The sequence below is a fragment of the Amblyomma mixtum genome, chromosome 4 (genome assembly GCF_055824585.1).
Source record: "Amblyomma mixtum isolate Tamu chromosome 4, ASM5582458v1, whole genome shotgun sequence".
Lineage (NCBI taxonomy): Eukaryota > Metazoa > Arthropoda > Arachnida > Ixodida > Ixodidae > Amblyomma > Amblyomma mixtum.
In genome coordinates, this window is record NC_143015.1 from 104,066,659 (window position 1) to 104,087,241 (window position 20,583).

The 20,583-nt window shown below is 46.5% G+C and overlaps 1 long non-coding RNA gene across 3 annotated transcripts in view; it reads right to left on the reverse strand.

Moving 5' to 3' along the window:
• Positions 1–2,430: 2,430 nt before the first annotated feature.
• The window catches only part of LOC149347670 (uncharacterized), a 32,142-nt gene continuing 13,989 nt past the window's right edge, over positions 2,431–20,583 (reverse strand). Inside the window, exons 3-9 of one of the 3 annotated variants that reach the window (XR_016292554.1) lie at positions 20,303–20,332; positions 19,766–19,795; positions 9,660–17,324; positions 8,570–8,676; positions 6,658–6,764; positions 5,119–5,241; positions 2,431–2,767 (exon numbers count right to left, since the gene is read on the reverse strand). This is a non-coding gene — a long non-coding RNA (uncharacterized LOC149347670). Of the gene's footprint in view, positions 2,768–5,118; positions 5,242–6,657; positions 6,765–8,569; positions 8,677–9,659; positions 19,796–20,302; positions 20,333–20,583 lie in introns of all 3 variants that reach the window. The other 2 variants (XR_016292553.1, XR_016292555.1) reach the window with 2 other exon arrangements.

A 20,583-nucleotide genomic window follows, 5' to 3' on the forward strand; every position in this document is an offset into this window, starting at 1 on the left:
GGCAGTGTCGCAGCGGCGCAGCGCGCTACACTATTGCACAAGGAGTGGTATGAGGATTCCCAGAGGCATAGGAATGTAAAGTTGAAAATGATAAACCCCGCGTATATGGGCATTAATACCCTTAACGCGGAGCTTAATTGTCCCGTCCAATTTTAACCTATGTGCTCAATGACAGTGCGCTGCGACTCCCACATAATTTGCGGAGTTCACTGCTTTGGCTCGGCTGCTGAGTTTAAAGGCGTTGAATAAAATCCCAGCAGTGGCGGTTGCTTTGCGGCGTAGGCGAACCGGAAAAATTTAGGTGCGCTGTGCAATATCGCAGCGCGTGAAAGAACCCTTGGTGGACAATAATCTGCAGCCGTTCAGTGCACCGTTTCTCTTCGCTCGTGTCCAACTTTTCGCCGTCAAACTCCACATACCACATCAACAGGGAGAGTTGAAGGAAGTGGCTATACTGCCAGCAGCCGGTAGAATAGCCCGAAAAACAATCTCGGCAGTGTCGTCTTAGTAGCTCACTGTAGTCACGTGACACGTACAGTCCTTGCTCGAAGAAATTTTTGTTTTATGAATGGAAAAAAAAAGAAAAACATAACTCAATATTTGTTTCCCTTTGGAGTTCGTCCCTTTTAGGCTACATTCTGAGATTCATTGGTTAATGTTTGACTGGCAGCAGCCGAGAGCGTATTGTGCAGGGTATTCGGAGAAATAGATAACTGGCAGTGTCGTTTCATTGTCTGCGCCGTGGGGCCAACGGGGCCAAACTGCCGGCAAAGTTCCCTGTGGGCTACTCTGCCGGCTGCCGGCTTAGTAGTCTCGTCCAAAGTTCAACGTCCTCCGGAAGGACTCCGTACGGTCGGGCTCCGAATTAACTTGGACAACCTCTGGCTCCTTAACCTGTGCCGACATGGCGCAGCAAAAGGGCGTGTTCAGTGTTTCGTCTCCACCGAAACGCGGACGCAGCAACTGGGATATGGTCCTGCGCGCTCCGACATCGCAGGTTACCGCTCTGACCTCTCCGCCAGCGCGGGAGGTGTCGAAAAAGGCCACACGAGAAAGAGGCGCTCACCTTCCGTCATTTTGATGCTTTGGGGCTGTCTCCTTACGATGCGCTGACCAACGTGAACAGTACTGCAGGCCTGCCGGGCTTCGCGTGCTGCTCTCGAGCTCGCGCAAATAGCTCGAGCTCTTCGCGCCCTTTTCTACTTCTTCGGTCCCCACGTGGTATTGTCTACAGCATCCCACAAAAGTTACGGCAGAGAAAAGTGGAGGCTGAGGACAGAAAGGATGACCCCACTGCGCTAAACCTCCACGAACTCATGAATGTTTAGCGCAGTGGGGTCGTGCGGAGACCCAAGAACCTACATGTTCCAAATTCCATGGCCATTGAAGTTCCTTTCACTCTCTCTCTAAACCACTGGCGCTTGCCCTGAAGGCATTAAACCGGACCCGACCAATATAGCCATAACCATGGAATAAGGCGGTCTGCAGTTTTCACGCCTACTTAAAGCTGAGAACGGCTAGACAGAGCAGCTGTTCGTGAACTGAACTAAGGCTATAGGCGGTTGATTCTAGTCAGCTTCTGCAGCGGCTTAACATTTACAAGCGTGGGTTGTCATACTAGACGATGCTGAAATATATTCACCGAGAAAAGCTTCAGTGTAGCTGACGCGTCCGAATGGAATAGAGTTTGCTCACAGTAAACGTATCACAAAGTTAATGCAACTATTCTTTCACGTCCACGGAAGGAAACTGCGTTTAACGGGTGTAATTTGGGTGTAATATGTCTAGCCAAGCAAATCATTCGAGTGCACTGAGGTGCGGAACAGAACAAGCCAGGGCAGAGCTTCTGCACTGTGGCTGGCTCTGGGGCGGGTCAAAGCCCTAGCCACAACAACAGGGGTTGTAAACTTCAGGGGTTGTAACAACAGGGGTTGTAATGTATTTCGGTTTCTTCATCCACTTTTGAAAGCACTGCATAGTGAAAAATCAGTTTCAGCATGCACCTATTGTGCTCAGTTTTAAAATCACTCGCTCGTTTCTGTGTTAAGTGTGGTTTTTCAAGCCAAACACTTACTATGCTTAAGTGCTGGATTTTTTTTGTCTCCAGCGGAAGCCACACGATTGTCGTAGTGGATGAGGCGCCCCTAAAGACGCATTGTTAGTGGCCAACATTAATCCCCAACATTTTTCACAAGTAGGACATCTCAGTTATACCACCAGGGTTTGCGAACTTCGTTAGCCCGAAAAACAGAATATCGGCAGTGTCGTCTTTGGTTTGGTTTATGGGGTTTAACGTCCCAAAGCGACTAAGGCTATGAGAGACGCCGTAGTGGAGGGCTCCGGAAATTTCGACCACCTGGGGTTCTTTAGTGGCTCACTGTAGTCACGGGACACGTACAGTCCTTCCTCGAGTACACCCTGACCCCGACCTGGACGTTGCTCCTTTATTGTGCAGGAAAAGATGAGTGCTTCAGCACAGTGGCAGAGTCTCGGACATTAAAAACAATCTTCCCGGCCCGCTGCGTCCATAGGAAGTCCTGCGGGCCGTATTGGTTAAGGGTGAGGCAGCCAATGACGATGTCTTCTGCGCACATTCAGTCTCTATGGTAGTGGCATGGTATGGTAAGGTATGGTAAAGATTATGCGCCAATCATTTAGGCCTCGTCGGTTGCGCCTTGAATAAATCGCTGCTGCGTTTGTAGATTCCATGAACCTCGCTGCCGGGGACACCATCTCGAGTGGTTCCAAGCCAGGTGACACCGCAGCCCTGAAAGGACACGAGACAACCAGCTGCATGCGGTACAATTGAACATCCCAAAAAAGTTCACTTGAGTGCCAGGAAGATACAGGCACAAAGAGCAACATGTACTGAATAAGTGTCCTATTTTCTGCGCGAATGTTATACCTAAGCATTTTGTATCATTTTGAACAATAACAAGACCTTGCGACGTGTTTGCCACGCGTTGAGTGTTTAGAGAACGAAATCGAGTCGTGCCGCGAGAAACCCAGGAGACAGGAGTTCTCCAGACTCTGCATACGCGATTCCAGGGTATCCAGCAGGAAAGCTTTTCATATGTGCCTGTGCTCGTGAAATTCATCCTCGCTACATCTCGCCATCATGTTTACCCTTTTTAAATGCGAAAGCATTACTAGTCCCATTACCGGCGACGTGTGTGTTTATGTACTTTCAGATGGTACAGAAAATTTAAGCAATGGCAAGAAAAATAGGATAACGTCATCAAGCGGCCGTATGACGCACACAGTAAGCAGAGCACCACCGCTTAAACAATCGAATATTCACCACTGGCTGATCTCAATCCGGCGCCAGTTTTCCCAACAACCGACAAAATATGCAGTTTAAATTGTATTCCCTCCCAGTCTATTTACCTCATCCCTTAAAGGGCCACTGACCAGGGGTCTCGACATTTTAGACAAACAAGCCCAGTGCATAGATGACGCATCGAAGATAACCTCTACAAAATGCTATCTACAAAATGCTAGAGCCATGCACGTCCCGAAAAGCTGTAAGAATACAAATCAAAGCCCGTTCGCCGTTTCATTCGAGATGCAAACATCCTCATCCTCTACCCTGGCTCCTGAGCCTTCAAGATGTCGTAATCTTGAAAACCTTCACGAGAGACAATCCATTGGTGCGTCGTTTCGACTAACGGACGAAGGGTGGGCGTAGCCGGTTCGTCGCGTCGTTTGGACGTTGCGCGTGTGCTTTCCGCAGCGCCTTCTCTTTTCGCACTCGCATGCAACCCCCCCCCCCCCCCTAAAAAAAACAAAACAAAAAACTACTACGTTTTTAGTTAATTGTGCCAGTTCATGTATGCTTCAGCCCCTCCCTACTCCAAAAAAAAGAAAAACTACGTTTTTAGTTACTTGTGCCAGTTCACGCATGCTTCAGCGTGTTCTGTGCATGTGCCGTGACCTGTGTCGTACAGCCTTTCCCTCGTTCGCGCACTTGACAGCTCCGTACACACACTGCTTCTCGCTCGTCTGCCAAGGCGGCAACTTAAGAGCTGAGAACAGACACAAGCACATACAGCCCATAAGCACACACGGAGAAGCGCAAACGTTCATTTCCATGAAATGCCGGACGGTTCCGGGTCCGCGCTTCGCCGTGTGTTTCTAACAAAAGTGACTCCTACTCCTGCATTGCGGTCGTAAAACGGCGGGGTGGCTTCGCATAAAAAAAAACAAACTAAATATAAGAAAAGGTGGCTTGCTAACTGGGGTGTCACTGACAAAACATATATATCGCGTCTCTCGACCGTTCAGGGTACGGAGAAAATGCAACGAAAAATATTTTCGGCCGCGACATCCGCGGACGATGCCTCGCTACCCGAGAGGTAGAAAATATTTTCGACCACAGTGTGGTCAGTGGCCCTTTAAGGCGAGGTTGAGTGTCCATAATTGCGATGCAACCGTTTGCAGCACAGCGTTCCGTGTGGTGTGTGTGTGTCCTTTCACATTTCTCAGCTGAATTTTAGAGAGTTAGCTCTCCTGGTCTCGTTTCAAGCCTCCGAGTTATGCTGATTCCTTGGATAAAATCTAAGATGGCGGCCTTTACAGCAACGACATTTTGTTAGAGCGTTAAGCTCGATCGTAACCGAATGGCGGCCATGGTTACCGAGATGGACACATAAGAGTATAAAATGGGCACCACAAATCGAAACGCAACTATGTCGATGCGCTATATGTATCCCTACCTGGCAGGCGTCAAAGTCGGGGCACATAGCCCCGACATTCGTGTAAAATTCGTGGGCCAACCGTCTGCCCATGAATATTCCGGATGGTGTCATAAGATTCAGCGTTTCGTACACCATTGCCTTACTGGTTAAGTTAGAGACTAGCTCAAGCCAGAGATTCGAACCGGCGACCTATGTACCCCGATTCTACGTCTTTACGAATCTTCATATGAACATTGCGGCTTAATCGTTTGTCGCAGTGTGTTAGGGGTGGTGGCATACGATTTACGATTTCGATTACGATTTACGATTCGAACCGGCGACCTATGATTGCTGTGTTAAGGATGGATTTTCGATCGCTGCCTCAGCGTTGGTTCATTTTTTTTTTTCAACGACTTAGTTTGACTAAAGCCAAGTGTGTCACCTTTTGCGCTTAAGGCACCGCTACGAGGAGGTGGTGCCAGTGAGCTCGAGCAGTTCAGGTCAGACAAGGCGACGTAAGGAGCCACAGCTGGCCGCGCCACGCATCCAAAGCTCCGATGGCTGCCTGCGAACACAACATGCGCATACACTCAAGTGGATATCGCAAGAAACGACGCAGAAAAACCCTCCTTCCACTCCTCGTTAATTTCATGCGTTTTGAGTTGCAAATGTAGCACGATATTTTTAATCGCGATTAGTTTCAATTCTTGCAACTTTGCCGATCAGTGTTCTTATCCACCGCATTAAGCCGCGGGAGCGTCTCTTGAAGACAAAGCAACAAGGCCGCTCGTTTATCAGGCGTGCTGGCACGTTAAGACACTGCAGAGCAGATTGAAATTACGATTACTCTATCTGAAACGTAATTGATTGCAGTGGTCAATTACAGCCCCAGCACACTGACTAACAATGACAAAAGTCATAATTACTACTGCGTATTTTTTCTTCTTTTAATGCGAAAATATGCTATGTATGCGGCTTTCTCTCCTCGAAACCGTGCTCACAGCGACTGTGGGAAACTATAAAGAGATATCGTCTCAAAAGTAGATGTAATGGAAGGAGGATGCGACGCAAAAATATTGGTGCCTAGTGGATAATTAGTTAATTGATTAGATCCTAAAGAGTGACCAAAAGTGGCCGTGGTCCGACCGGTGGTGGCGCGAAATTTGAATCGCCGGAAGTGCGGTGCCACGTGACACATCATGTGATGTATCACGTGACTGGCCCACGCGACCGCAAAGGTGGGCGGAGCCAACGCGGGGCGCGTAATACAAAGACATGGAGGCCTCCATAGCATCGGAATATCGAAGCCGCCGCGGTGGCGCAGTGGTTATGGCTGTGGGCTGCTGACCCGAAAGACGCGGGTTTGATCCCTGCCGCCGCATGCTCCACAGAGAGCATGCCGTCGATCATCTTTATATGCGCAGTCTAGTGTTGTCAGTGTAGCTTTGTAGTTTAACGTTACTCTTTCGTAGCTAAACCTTTAGTACGACCCAAACTCTTGGGACAGTGCAGTGCACGTGATCTATCCAGACTGCCTGGTTGTAACCGGGACTATGCCAAGCACAACGGGTAATCGGCGGAATATTGGAAATAGATAATTTGACTCAGGTCTTGTGTGTGACCGGCATTTGCCAATGCATTTCCGATACTGGGTCGATTAGCTGTGCAGCTGGGGATGGCGGTCGCAGAGGCCCGGGAACAAACTCAAAGAATGATTCCTGCACCCTTTTAACATCAGTGTGCTCAGGTGCGCTCCCTAAAATGAATGGAACGCTTGTTGTAGGATCAAATTTTTCGTTCTGTGTAGCTCTTCCGGCGCAAGCATATCATAATAACAATCCAAGCTTGGGAATGCACTTAGAAAACAATGAAGGTGTAGTGATAGTAAATTAAAACACTATTACATCCTTTTTTTCTCTTTTATACCCCTGGAAACGCGACTATCGGGTGCCCTCAAAACGTTCTTGGCTCTCCGCCTCACCTGATGCGGGTCTTGTGATGCAACTCGTCGGGTCAAGGCGGGTCTCACTCCCAGCAGAGCAGGTCGCACCCACGTGTCAAATGCATCATGCCAGCAGCAGGCTTGTGCTGCAAAAATAAAGACAAAAAGACTGCAGCAAAACCAGCTCCACACTGCGAAGATATCGCGCCCTCAAGAAAACGGAGACCCCTCCAACAGCTTTGCCCCTGGAGATATTACCAGGTACTGCGTGTGGTTTGAAGGTGCACTAAGGGCGATTTTGAGTTCGCCATATTACCACGTATCATTGTAGTAGTGTCCGTTCGTACCAATCTGATTTCACCAAAGTCGTTTGGGGTACAACGAAACTGTAGTGGTGGTGCCTTCAAAATGCTATATATATTTTAAGGCGGAAGCCTTTAATGTCTCATCATTGTAAGCAGAAGTTGTCGACAGAAATGTCACGCTTTTCAATTGGTCGAAACGGTCGTGACGTCACAGTGCGCAAATTTCAAACGGGGCCAATTGTACTTTGGCTAGTAACCATGCAACCAATTGAAGGGATCGTATAGTGATGTTCCAATTAAGTGGGACTGAGCTTAGTGAATTGTTAATTGGGTAATTGTTAATTAGTTAATTACAATTGGGTAATTAACCGGGTTTACCCAATTACCCAATTACCAATTACCAAAACGAATTTCCCAAAACGCTCTTTAGAACACCTATAACACACACACGGATGAAAAAGGCAACGACAACAGCGTAGTTTTCACTGTCTGGCATAATCAGGTTATAATCAGGTTCGGATCACACACTGCTTCGAGAATGGCAAGATACTGGTAACAACTCTGAATTACCCAATTGTTAATTACCCAACTAATCAATTGGTAATTGTCAATTACCCAATTACCAAATTGTCAATTACCCAATTAGTTAATTACCAAATTAGACTAATTAACTTTTCTAGTATAAATGAATAAAACCGAGTAGGAAATTGGTCGACCTCGGGAATCGAACCCCGGTCTTCGGAGTGCGAGACGAGCATGCTATCCACTCCGCCATTCCAGCTCGATGGTTTGGAATGAACAAAGGCGCGTCTAGTGAATACGGTGTCTTCGCTCACTCCCATCCTCCTCCCTTCCCTTCCGGCGAGGTTTAGGTGTCCACCAAGATGTGACAGACAGATACATTTCCTTTCCTCACAAATCAATTTACCGACGAGCGAGGCGTAGAACCAAACGGGCGATGGCGTTCTATGGGCTCCCTGGTAGCGTTGCAAGACGCTGTCGCGTTCCACTCAGAGGCGAAGCTTAACATCTTAACCACACATCAGTGACCGCACTTTAGGTAAAAAAAAGTACCGTCCTCAATTTTGACGGGTGTCCACCGAGATATGCGAGACAGTTACTGTGTAATTTCTTTTCCTCGAATACAATTTTCATATCCTTCATTACGGGCCCTCTTTGTCTTTCTTCTTTTCCCAATTCCTCCCCATCTGTACGGTGCGGTTGAGGTGTTCACCGAGATGACAGAGAATAACTGCGCCATTTCCTTTCCTCAAAAAGCGTTGCGTTCAAAGGGCAAGGCATCGCGCCGAACGGGTGGTGGCGTGGTCTCCCTGGCAGCGCTACAACACGTTGTCGCGTTCCACACCTAAAGGCGAAGTAAGCGTCATTAATTAGCAGTTAATTAGTGCACAGGCATTAACCAGTAATTAATCATTACTAGTGCTTTGTCATCCCTTTGTAATTAGTAGTCAATTATATGTGACGCCACCAGTGCCACAGAGGCAGTCAAAAGTGGTGCGGAAAACGCTTTCGCCTCTACGCAATTTAGACAGTCGAAGTGCCCCCTGAATTTTTTCTTAGTCATTTACACTCCTAGAAACGAGACCACCGGACGCCCTCGCAGTGCTGTTGGATTTCCGTCTCACCTGCGGCACGTCCTTTGATAGCTGGGGGTGGATACAGGCGGTTCCGACTCCCAGCAGAGCAGGCCGCTCCCAGGTGACAAGTGTTCCGTGCCGGCTTCAGGCTTGTGCTGCGTTAAAATAAAGACAAAACGTTGAATCCGACTGCGACAAAACCTGCTCCACACTGCGAGGATATCACGCCCTCAAGAAAACGGAGAACCCTCCGATTCCCAAGCAGCACAGGTAATCGGCCCAATATTGCAAATGTAAGCATGGTTTCACTATGGTCCTTTGTAGGAACGGCGTTGGCCAATACGTCTCCAATAATGGCACATTAGCTGAACTACTGCGTTTCACGCTCCAAGCATTCGCCGAAACTTCGAATTATTACACTGTGCGGCCGATTTTGCTATCAACTTGGATTAAGTGCCATGGCTTCCCCACTTATTTTTTTTCAGCTCTCCTCGGACAGCAGGAATCCTTTCAGCCAATCGTGTGGGGGCTTTCTGCTCTGCCGTTGGCAGAGTAATAAGTAGAGTTGTCTTCAAAAATGTGCCGCTTGCTAGTCGGACTATATTTGACCGGAGCACACAAATTGAGAACATAGCCGGCGTATTTCGTGCTTGCCATATCGGCAGTATATTCTGTGAACCACAGATAGGTAGCAATTTTATCAATCTATTACTTTAGTCGTGCCTTAACAGAGTAATCAAAATTACGTTGACTGTGTTTGTTTAATACACAATTCTCCATGGCTATCACAGAGTGCTGACTCAGGTTGCGTCTCTAGAAAGCAAATATACCACACGTATTTTAATTTTTATGAACATCATTTGTGGCTGGGGGTGAAAGTAAATAATCACAGGACCCCTCCCCCCCCCAAAAAAAAAATAAAAGCGAAAACGAATTTCCCAAAACGCTCTTTAGAACACCTATAACACACACACGGATGAAAAAGGCAACGACAACAGCGTAGTTTTCACTGTGTGGCATAATCAGGTTATAATCAGGTTGGGATCACACACTGCTTCGAGAATGGCAAGATACTGGTAACAACTCTGAAACAGGGCAGTCATTGATTGGTGATTAGTGATCACTATCATGTACGTACCCTTGTGGCCGACAGATGGCGAGCCTGACGGGAGACAGCAGCTGGCTGCAGTGAGCAATGACATGGAGGTTAGGGGTGATAGAGATGACAAAAAGTAAAAGCGAATGCTTGCGTTCATTATTCAAATCGTTGTGCCACCGGTCCTGTGTACTTCTGTGCAGTTCTTTGAGTCACTTCTTTTCGCAAGTTGGGCAAACTTCGATTGAAGAAAAATCGAAGCACAGTTATATAACCAAGCATGTGACATACGCTACTTGGGCGTCCACGTTTCTACAGCAGCCTAAGACACCCGAATCGATCCAACACAGCACCGGTCAAACAGACAGACGCTCTTCTGGAGCATGTTCCTAGAGATCGCAAATACTTCGAAAGTCGGAGACACCTCCTGGAGAGAACACCCTCCCACCTGCCCCCATATCTCTCTTTGCTCCGGTCAGAAGGGTAAAATACAGCCAGATTTATAGTATCAGCTTAATCGTAATTTGGGCCAGTAAATAAACTCAAAGCACGCGCGTTGTAGATCTGGCGGGCATAGCCCGCAGATTGATCATTTTATCTCGCTATAACTACGTGAAGGCTCAGCATCATCTGCCTTAACCTTCCCAGACACACAGTTGCACCTTCCCAGACAGCACAGTGGCTCTGTGGACGCTCGCATCATAATTTAATTGAAATTGAAAGTCCAGGTGGTCGAAATTTCCGGAGCCCTCCACTACGGCGTCTCTCATAGCCTTAGTCGCTTTGGGACGTTAAACCCCATAAACCAACCAAACCGAAATTGAAAGTGGCACGTAAACAGCTAAGGCAATTATGCCCTCAGCGCTTGGCCAAAAATCATTTTTCCTTGTTGTCATCAGATTGGTTTGACAGCTGCAATTTATCTTGTATATTCTGATAATAACCTACATGTTTCAGCTGCGCATCACTAGTTCAGATGCCGGAAGCCAACGCGGCGGCTTCACCCACTGGATTGCGCAACAGTCCAAGAACTCCCCTGTAAAGGCATCGTATCCGTCACCATCGTATCTGGCCATGTCGACAAGTAGCGCAGCGTGCGAGAGCAGGAGCAAGGTCGAGATGACCACGCGCGCTGCTCAGAGTCCAGAGGAAGTGCACGGCCGCGAAGCCGCTGGTACGAAAAGTACAAGCAGATGTGGAATGAAGAAAGTTCCTACAAAAAATTCACTACGATTGACCATGAATACGAAAGGACAAGGCCATCGAGGCCAGTGACTGCTAGAGAGATGGGTCTTGTAGTGGATGTCCTACCGGACCAGCTGGCCATCCGAGGGTCGAAGAGCGACAGATCTAATTATGAACGCCTTCTACAAACGTCTCCTCGAGCAGAGGTTGTCACGCTCTAGAGAGCTAAACGAAAACCCTAGCAAGTATCACTAGACCAGGTCTCCCACAGCATTTAGAGCTCAGCTGTCAAGCTGAACTGAACTAGGATGAAGGATAACGTACTCGGCGTAAACCTAGGTGAGGTATACCGTGTTAGGAGCCCTCGAGAATACTATTCCCAAGTTGTTTCAAATTTTTACATAGCCGCTAAGGGCACATCGCCGTAGATTCTTGCCAGCACCATGCACATGCAGGCTGTAGCCTGTCGCTCGGAGGGTTGGGGTATATTTGGTTTTCATTCAAAAACGAGCTAAAGCGTCTGAACAGAAAAATGAAATGTCATTGATTTTGGCACCCAATTGCAGAATTCATATGGCACCAGCACCTTCCCTGGAGCATTTCTTTCCAACTGCTGTCAGCACCTCTAAATTCCGAGGTATCATTTTACGAGCACAAAGATAACTGCACTGAACCCTGTTTTTGTCCTGTGCTCAGCGATATCTTACGTGCTCAATATGACAAGCAGCTGCAGGTTGAACTAACTGCCTTTGACCCAATGAAAGGCAAAATTGCGTGGACGTGCCCTCGATTGAAGGAGGTGTTCGTGAGCTTCGAAGGAGGTGTGTGGTCACAGTAACGAAGGAATTTCCGTATAAACGCCAGGTTCGCTATCTGTGAATGATAGTCCTCATTGGCAACAATCATCTATATGGGCTAGTAAAAGGTTTCCATCCGTCGCCTCCTCACAATACAGCGTTTTGACGCGGCATATTGCTTCAGGGGTCCTGAAGAATGTCATTTGAGGCCACGAGCAGGTGCAGGGATGTTTACACGTACATATGGAGTGCTTGATGTCAGCTGCACTTCAGGAGTGATTTTGCTCAGGACTGTGGACTAGTCTCTCAGAGGCGACCGAATGTCTGTTGCCTAGAAGGAAGAACCTAGGAGCACTACCTTCGACGTAGCTCCCCACGTTCACCACACATCTCATAATCTGAGCCGTGCCATTCGCTGGGTCTGGGAATATGTTAAGTGCACCAAATAAGGGAGGCAATTTGCGGTGAATGAACGTTACAGGCTCTCGTATGACAGTATGACGCAAGAGGTACGGCAGGTGTTTCATTGCCTGCCGCACCTGAACTAAGCATGTTCCCTAAGAGGCGCTGATTCGTGCGGGGCCTGATGTTGGTCAAATGAGGCGATGCATCAATGATCGCCTCAAAACAAGCTTCGTCCCTGTATGTAGCCATCCCCAGTGCGTACCTGGCGCTCAGTTATAAAACGTGCAAGGCTAGTTTTCCTCTGTTCGAACTCTGCGCCATCCTCCAGCACTATTACCAATTCACGGACGAGGGAATCTTTGAAGCATTTGTTATTGCGCGCAAAGGGACATCATGAGTCAGCAAACCTATTTGCTTGTCCTGCCGCGAAGCGGTCAATGTGAACTTTTTTGCGCTCTTCTATTTCGTGATGCCCTTTCTCTGCTTCTCCACATACCTTCATACTTATTTGTGCGTTCAGTTCCATTCAGTTCCCATTCAGCCGTCACGTCTCTCTCTTCGGTCCTGTTTATTTGCTCTGTATTCTTTCACTAAAGTAGAACAGTGTAGACTGAGCTACCGAAAAGGCCAGAAAAGAGGCGGAGAAAACTCCCGGCGCACGGAGTCGCTGACAGCCAGGCACTGTACTGCATTGTGAAAAGAAGCTGGTTTAGCAAACATGACCTGGTACAGCTGAATTTTGTCACTCCCAATGTGAAATTGTCAAAAAGGAAAGGTATTCAATATTTCAGGCACGCGGTCAATACTGTAGTTTTGTTGGTTACGAGCTTTTCCAGTCATGCTATTCTTTTGTTAAGCCGCCCTTTGTGTGCCGATCATATAGTTAAAAGGCTAATTGGCACAGTCGATCATAATGACAAATTATGCACTGTTATTCTTAGCTTAGAAACAACCTTGTTGGACATCCGTATCGCCTCTCCACACCACAGCCCCTACGTGTGCAGTCGTAGCAGCACATGAAGTGGTCTGAAGATCTCGACATTAATTACTGCGTTAAAGACAACATATGAATGTGAAGGTGAATGTCAAAATGTATGTCAATATGAATGTCAAGTAGACCACTAAAGCACGTTAGTTTTAGTGGTTGAATGTATATGACGTCACTTGGTCATGTCTGTATGCCCAAGAATAACACTGAGATTATATTTAATATTTAAATCCGTCCCGGAACTAGTGGCCATGGTGCGGAAACCCCTTTCTCGAGATCGAGAGGTGTTTCTAACGCGTAATTTCTCTGAATAATGTGAGCTTATCAAACGGCAAAAAAGGCAGGAAAAACTGACGCGAATAACGCAGAATAACGGGAAGCGAATAACGGGAACAGGAGAATAATGCTTTCTTCCTCCTTTTCTGTTTGGCTTCCTACATTCGTCAAGGTGACTGGAGCTGTTGAAAGTGCTAATACCTACAAGGCAGGCCTACGTGCACCCAGAAGAACTGCCTACGTACACCGCCGCTAAGAATGTGAAGGAGGCTAGGGGGAGTGGAACGTGCTGAGAAGACTGCATGTTTCCGACCCAACAAGGGTCGATGTAATCACAAGGTGTCATCGGAGCAGGAGCGTCAGGGTTAGATCTTGACAGGCACCTCGTCTTACTGTGGTCCCTCAAGCACTACCCGTGTACGCGGAATGTGTACGCGAAATGACCACGACATCAAAACACGCTGCGGTGGTCTGCCCTGGGACGCCAAAAAATGCAAGTAGGCTTCCACTAAAATCTGAATAACTTCCGCCTGTGTCCGCAGATCAGTACTCCATTTTCAGAACACCTTTGAAAAATAAAGCGCCACAAAAAAAAAAGACACTGCGAAGAGCAATGGACAAAAAACAAGCGAATAGGTTTTTCCAATTCATCCATCCCTGAAGAATCCTTTTGACAACGACACTGCCATCCAACACTAGAGTTTTGGCTGTTATGGCGCATACGTTGCAGGTGTCGTCATGCTACCAAAAATTAGGGAAAATGTCAGTATTTTATGTTTGAAGAAAGGCCTTCAGTGCTAAGTTTCGCGGGCATTCTTCTTTGCTTGCATGATAAGACATGATAAACAAACAACTTCGTTTTTTACTGAGAGCAAATTAGGGTGCCATGCTAGAATTTTTTCCAACCGCCAAAGCGGCAGTGCGAATATTGCGCTTCTACTCGGAGTATATTCAGAATATTAGAGTATATTCGAAAGCTCTCGACCCAGTCGCTTCTGCGCCGCAAGTTTTATCTGTGCACCTTTCCAGACCGCCCCGAACAAAGGCCGGTTTTCAGGTTTAGCTTCAGTGGCGATGGATGTTTTGATTCTTCACCGAATGAATAGAAGGAGAATGCAGAAGGGGGAAGGAGAGAGTTGTGGAAGGAGCAGCATGTACCGACGCGACGCGGAATCTCTAGAAACACTAACTTGGGCTGCCGTACGGAATCTTCTGTTTTTTATCGCGAAAGCAATACTACTTGCACTTTCCAGGGTGACCACCATCGTGCCGCGGCGGTGACCACTATTGACCTTCATTTGACCTTGATTGCATTAGTTGGATTAGATTGCATTACACTGGATTACACTAGATTGGATTGGTCTGGATTGGACTGGACTGGACTGCACTGGATTCGATTTGATTGGATTAGATTAGATTAGATTAGATTACATTGGATTGGATTCGATTGCATTGGATTAGATTGGATAGGAGTGGATTGGATTTAATTGGATTGGATTGGATTGCATGGTATTGGATTGGAATGGAGTGGATTGGATTGGATTGAATGGGATGGGATGGGATTGGATTGGATTGGATTGGATTGGATCGGATTGGATTGTATAACCGATGCATCATAAGTATAACCACAAGCACCACCACCAGCTACACTAATAGCTGTATCATGGCGTAGGTACGGATATTGCTTTCGCAATTACGGGGCTTAACCAAGCTAAGCCACAGCGAATTTTTTTTCCGGAGAGTTACTGCGGGGCGCAAGGCATAGGGCACGCCCGTAGGTTGGTGCCGTGATTGCATCACCATAGGGTAACCTAGCCCTTCATGCAGGGTGCCCCAGCCTGCCCACTTGCCCACTTCTGGGTCACGCTCGCTGAACGCGCTTCCAGAGCAGTTCGGACATAATGCTTCGAAATGAAGGCTTTGGCCAGCGTTTGGAGATCGCATCCCGGCATTTCACCGACCACATGTCCTCACTGATATATTTAACAGACTGAAGAAGACAGTAATTGCACACAGAGATGGATACGACAGCCTGCTGATCACAACTTTTGAACAAGTTGTGGAAACTCAACGATTATTTTAAGAGTGAGAGATGCATCACTGCCTTCTGGGCTGGTTCGTGCTGAAGTAAGCGGCGCGCTCTATAGCCTTTAATTGCAATTTTCTCTTTATTCTCCGATATTATGAGTATTCGTCCATGCGAAAGCACAGCTCTATTACTACCCGCCTTTAGTGCCACAGCTGGCAGCTTCAACGAGCCAAAGCTTACTACAAGGCATCACCGTGCTGCGTTTACATTTTCCAGGATTTACACGTGATAGAGCTCAAATGAAAGACGATTAATAATTAAAAAAGACTGAGCAGATGCTTTTTTCTGTGATTATGGCATAAGTTATTTAGGGAAACTGAAGTAAATTCGTATAGGGCTTTATGGTCCACAATGTCATCACGCTTTTTAAACCTGGTTGGGTTGGGTTTCGTGAGCTGCGCATTCAATAGATGACCTGGCTTGGCCGCTGAAATTATGCTAACCTCTTTTGCCTTACTCAGAAACCACGTTTTGTATATTCTGCTAAAGTAATGCGAACGCTTCTACTTTCGCCGTGAGCAACGCGGGCTGTCAAATTAACTAAATGGGGACCTAAAACAAATAAAATTGTTAGCTAATTTAATTGGTTTTAGCTCTGTCATGTACAAAATATCCGCCTCGCTGAAATTCTGCTGCACTGACTGCGTAGGCGTGTCTGTTCACTGTTTTGGAAGTATAAATATGCACATATAACACGTACATTTATATGTCTGCATGATTAATGTCTTGTTGGGAGCAGATCGGAAAGTATTCTCCCAAAGTACAATTAAATTCGCCTTACCGAGTATGTCAATTTGCATCTATTTTTCTAAAAGTAGACTGGATATGTTTTTTTTTATTGAGCAACAAAAATATAGCCGCCATTTCTCATTTGCCTTGGAGGTCTGTTACTATTCAGGCGGTGTTCGGTAAAATTTTCGAGCTGCAATCGATGATTTATTATGAGGGTAAAAATCAGTTTTTACTCGTGTACTGCTAAGTAAACAACAATGACACATTTTTCCCCATTTGGCATAGGAATGCGCTTTCCTTTCAAGTCACATTGCAAGAAATCATTTTTCATCTTAATAAGGTCACGGACAAATCCGGAGGGCAAACCGTAAGTAGGAGCACGGTAGCTTTCAAAGAACAGAATTATGACGAACGCAACATGCTCGTCATAGGGCTCTGTGTGACCCTGTTTTCTAATTTCTAAAGTTCTGTACACGTACATACGTGTTATGAGGATTGCTATAACCACGTTTCCGTCAGAAGCAAGTGAGAAGCTTGGTGTAAAGCATGGCAAGGTGGCATATAGCAGACTTTGATATATTATCATGAGCCCCAGATGGCTGCACATTCAACTTCAACGCATGTAAACAGGGCATAATGTTCACCACAGGAGCAGTTGTTATTTTCTTTCATGCCTGCCTTACCGCGAAAATACCACATCAATAATCTTGAATGTGTCGAACATGTCGCGATGGAAAACGGGATTCCGAACCCTGGTTCATGTACGAAGAGGTCAAACCCCCTCAAAAGTAGCACAGAAGAATATCTGAGCTCGAATTTTGGAGAATTGTTATGCACTATAACCGCTACGGTCGTGGTCACAAAAACTCCAAGAGAACCTGAAATATATACAATGCAGGAAAATTTAACCAAGTCTTTGCTGTTAAGGGAAGCAGAAAATGGTAGACATGAGCATCAATAGGCAGCGACAAAGCAATACGTACAAAGGAGAGTTCATAAATAGTAATGCCGAAAAATCTGATGAAAGAGACTTTTCGCACACGTACAACATAATGCTCAGTTAATTTCAGTCATATAGTATGCCGTCGCGTAATGTTCGAACATTCGTTAACTTTTCTCAAAAACAGCCTGTCTTCTTGTTCAAGTGGAAAACAGGAAGCGCGATGAAGAATATCACGATTGCAGCGATCTTCACTTGTTTGATCGTGCGCCTGCGACGATCACGCCTCTGTTGCCTGAAACAGAAGAAACAAAACACAATGTCACAACTTAACAGAGACAGACGCCTAGCAGTCTGCAGTCAGACAAGATATATGTGGTCTGAGGTAACTACCAAGATTCCCCCATTTTAAAAGGACTCTCTCGACCGCTGAGGAGCCCTCGCCAGTGAGAGGCGCCGGCGGCAATTATTTGCCTGTGTGGTTGAAGCCCTCTAAGCAAGGGTCCCACGAGCCAGAGGGCGCGTGCAGATCAGGAAAGCAAGACAGGGCAATTAGAGGAAGGGAAATGGAGCTTCACAATGAGCTCGCCGCAAAATGAGCTAGCTCTGCGAATGTCGCTTCTGACTCGTAACCGGTCATAAGCGGTCGTGACTCGTACCCGTAACCGGTGGTAGGTCTTCCCGACGCGACACCGTTAATACATGTCCGCGCATAGCCGGGTCTTGACGATGCGCATTCATGACAACCCTGTCGGGCACTCCGCACAACAACTTCGCTCGTTCGGAGCGCTGCTGTCGCCGTTTGCAGGCGCTAGTCCAGCGTCTCCCGCGGACCCTCGAACTCCAGCCGTGGCTTAGCTCACTCCTCCTTTTTCACATTAATCCCCTGGGATTATTTTTTATGGTTGGTAACATTGGGCGGTAGTAGGAGGTGGGTAGTAGACGGTGGTGAGCCGGTAGACTGCGACCTTAACTCATTGATCAAGCTTTTGTACTATTGTCCTGAACGACTTAGCAAGCCAGTGTCATCAGTGAATCGAAGATTGCTAAGGTATTCGCCATTAATCCCCAACCGTTCCCAAGCCAGGTCTCTGAATGCCTACTGTAAACAGGCGTTGAATAGCATGTGCGACTTCGTGTCGCCATGCCCGACATATTTCGTTAACAGTATTGCATTGCTGACTTCATGGAAGACTAGCAGCTGTGCCACATTTAAGGTTACCTTACGGTATCTTTAACGCTCTTCTACACTGATTCGACAATGCCTGCATGACTACTGACGTTGCGATTGAGTCAAGTGCGTTCTCTTTCTCTATCACGGCTCTCTATAGGGGTTGCCTATATTTTTTGCGTTTCTCTATCACCTGAATAATAGTGTGAATATGGTCTGTCCTCGAGTATTCTCTACAAAAGCCTGTCTGATCATATTTATCGCTCACCTGCCGACTCACATCACATTCGCGACAAGAGACCCAAACGGGCATCCTCCAATTTTCGTCCTTATTTTTTCCTTTATTCTGCAAATGTTTAACTCAAGAGCGGTAAAGGCATCGACGCCAGTGTTGCATTGCGAGCAAAAAACCACGACCATGACTGGCATGCGGTGCCCAGAGAGCAACCTATGGGAGGCAGGTGGGCCGCATGGCTCACGTGCCCTTGTTTAGTTATAAACTTCCCACCGTGGCAATTGGCATTTATTTAATGATTGATGGTTCAGGAAGATCAACCTGGGCCAGATAGGGCCCACCACTGAGAGGACCTGCCATCGCAGGGCACAGGCGCATCGCTTAACCGCTGCAACACTGTGCCAGCAGCGGTATGAGAACTCCCAGGGATCTATGAATGTGAAGTAAAGAATGACATTGGATATATGATTGGTAGTACCCCTTCTACTGAGGCATATATGAGAGTTTTCTATCCACCCCGCCCGTCTTTGCATAGTTGCCGAAATATTAATCTCATGCCTAAGTTCTCGAACATTTTGCTACAGGTTTATTTGAACGCAATAGGGTGCACACCGTTTAAAACCCTCGGGACCCTCTGGGCTACCGAAACACAAATTATGGCACACGGAAGAAGGCATCAACTGAAAGATAAACATTACATTTGGCTGCAGGGTGTACTCTCCGTGTTCACACATTAGAACGTACGAAAGCTCAGCTGTGGACAGAGGTTAGTGTTTCGTCAGATTAATATGTACTTCCCATGCAGAACATTAATTATATGAAAGTGAAAGTATAGTCACTTCCTGCAGAAGCAAGAGCTAGTTCACTGGCTTGGGTATTTTAAGACTTCGATGAGAACCCTGCCATCACAAGCCGGCTTAAAATGAGAAAAACTGATCTAGTGGAAAGAGGTGATCTATATTTTTTACCAGTGATAGTTGCTTCGAAAACTAGAATTATAAACCGATACCAAAATTTCACGAACACCGAAACGCAGGTCAAAGGTTTCTGCCTTTGTCACGCATACATAAAGCACTAAAACAACGCTTCGAAGTACCACGAAATTATCAGTTTACAGGCGAACTAAATATTTTCAGCAATGTGACTGAAAACGCACTCCTATCTTCACTCTGCAGGTAGACTCGAGAGGAATGTCTCATCAGAAATTTATTTTCAACCTATACTTCGTAGACACAAAATTCTATACGTTAACAAAGAAACCGGTCAAGTTTTGAGCGTTGCCTGCTGGCCTTTAAAGGTCCCACATTTAATAAAAACGAAGCTAACTTACCTGGCCCGCGGAAGCCGCTGGACGGGCCCGCTAACGAACAGGAAGCATATAATTAGTCTCAGTGCATTAGCTTTTTATGTTTATAAATCTTGATGTAATATATAGGCATTTAAATTTATTTAGCCTCTGTGAATATGCAGCAGTTCCTGCGTAGAAGGCAAACCAAAGCTCTCCGTGGCCAACAATCCTGCACGTTTACGCATCAGCAGTTTGAACCTTAGTTACCAAAGCATTTTCTCTGCGCATTCAGTATCCATGAAGTTAAAATACACGTCAATGACGTATGTGGGTGACAAGTGCTTCAGATAGTTTCACTTCAGTTTAGTACATCCTGGCAAGCAAAGCTATCAGCTATCAGCTGTAATTTCTGAGGAAACTCCCCTGGTAGCGAGACATGGACACCAGCACTCAAATATATCCTGGCAAGTAAAGCTATCAGCTATCAGCTGTAATTTCTGAGAAACTCCCCTGGTAGCGAGACATGGACACCAGCACTCAAATGTGGTCCCACATTTAATAAAAACGAAGCTAACTTACCTGGCCCACCGAAGGCGCTGGACGGGCCCGCTAACGAAGAGGAAGCATATAATTAGTCTGAGTGCATCAGCTTTTTATGTTTATAAATCTTCATGTAATATATAGCCATTTAAATATAATTAGCCAGGGTGAATATACAGCAGTTCCTGTGTAGAAGGCAAATCAAAGCTCTCCGTGGCCAACAATCCTGCACGTTTACGCCTCAGGAGTTTGAACATTTATTAAAAAAGCATTCGCCTTGCGCATTCAGCATCCACGAAGTTCAAATACACGTCAATGAC